Below are 1,810 nucleotides of genomic sequence, written 5' to 3' on the forward strand. Positions count from 1 at the left end.
AGAGACCAAATAGTCTTTTAGTACTTATTTGTTCTTCAGTATGACTAAGGAGATAAAAACATTTCAGCAAGATGCAACAATGCCAAATTATGAATTGATATGCAAATTATGCACTAATTATCTTAATGTGTGGAAATAGCACATTGTACAGAAAACTTTCTGAGAAATGCAATTTGCATTCAGAGATCCACGTTCTGTGGTGTACAATATGCATCCATATAAAGGAAAAAAGCATTTGATCACCAAAATATTCACTACTGAGCTCAAATCTTTTCCTTGCAGTTAATTAATTAAATGAGATCTTCATGGGTCTCTCTTGAGATGATATATCTATACTGTAACAAGAAGATAGGTAATTTAAGGTAAACTGGTTTCATTAACACGAACAGTGAGTGAAAACTTTCGAGAATTTTTTCTTACACTTTGACTTGAAGAGAAGAAAGTAAAATTCAAGATAAGTTCATTCAGGTCTTACATGTGTTTGTATTTTAAGGGGGGGTGCTGTAGACTAAAGGTTTATATCCCCCCAAAATTCATAGGTTTAAACCTAATCCCCAGTATCATGGTATTTAGAGATGTGGCCTTTGGAAGGTGATTAGGTCATGTGGTCACAGCCCTCGTGTATTGGATTAGTACCCTTACAAAAGAAACCTCAGAGAAGTCCCTCACCCCTTCCATTATGTGAGGATACAGTGAAAAAATGGTACTCTTTGAAGCAGGAAATGGGCCCTTACCTAACACTAAATCTGCCTGTGCCTTTTTGGGCTTCCCAGCCTCTAGAATGGTGAAGAATATATTTCAGTTGTTTATAAGCCACCTTTATGGCAGCCCAAACTAACTGAGACAGGAGGTGTCTTAGTTTCCTAAGGCTGCTATCTTAAAGTACCACAAATTGGGAACTTTGGAACAACAGAAATCTGTTCTCTCACAGATCTTGAGACTAGAAGCCTGAAACCAAGGTGCTGGCAGGGCCATCCTCCCTCTGAAGCCCCCAAGGGAGGATACTTCTTTGCCTCTTCCAAATTCTGGCAGCCCCAGGTGTTCCTTGGTATGTGACAGCATTCCTCCTATCTCTGCCTCGGCCTTCACTTGGTGGTCTTCCCTGTGCATCTCGTCTTCTTACAAGGGCACATGTCATAATGGATTAAGGGCCAACCCTAATCTAGTATGGCCTCATCTTAACTAATTACATATACCACGACCCTATTTCCAAAGAAGGTCACATTCAGAGGTACTGGGGATAGGCCTTTAATATATATTTTAGGGGACACAATTCAACCCATTACAGGGATAAAACAACCTAACATATATTTCCCCACATGAATTCTGAACCAATTGAGAAATAAATCTAAAGAGAAGACCAATGGTGAGTAAAATATCACTTTTGCTGATGAGAAAGCTCGATCTGGAGAATCTGGCATATCTGGACGCAGATGAGCTTCCTAACCCTTAGATGCTGAAATTACATGTATTTGCCTATTTAGTCACAGATGGTGTTGGACCACCACAGATCTCTTCATGTGATCACTTGCCCCTGAAACTATAACATGGAAGCATAAAGCAAAATGTGCTCTGTCTACAAACAGGCTGGCTGCAATCCCTCCCCTACAAAAGGAGAAAGGAAAGGACTCGAGAGTGTCGTGTTAGTAGAGCTCCTACCACAGAAAAGAAACATCAGGATTAGGCTGTAAGTTTCCCCACAACAGTATTGCATATGCTCATTAAGACATTTTTATTATTGTTAATACCATCAGTCAGGCTAAGAATATTTCTCCTGGAGCTTGATTTTAAAGATGTTCTCTTAATATTT

Source organism: Propithecus coquereli, unplaced genomic scaffold (assembly GCF_000956105.1).
Source record: "Propithecus coquereli isolate 6110/MARCELLA unplaced genomic scaffold, Pcoq_1.0 Scaffold263, whole genome shotgun sequence".
In the NCBI taxonomy this organism is placed as follows: Eukaryota; Metazoa; Chordata; class Mammalia; order Primates; family Indriidae; genus Propithecus; species Propithecus coquereli.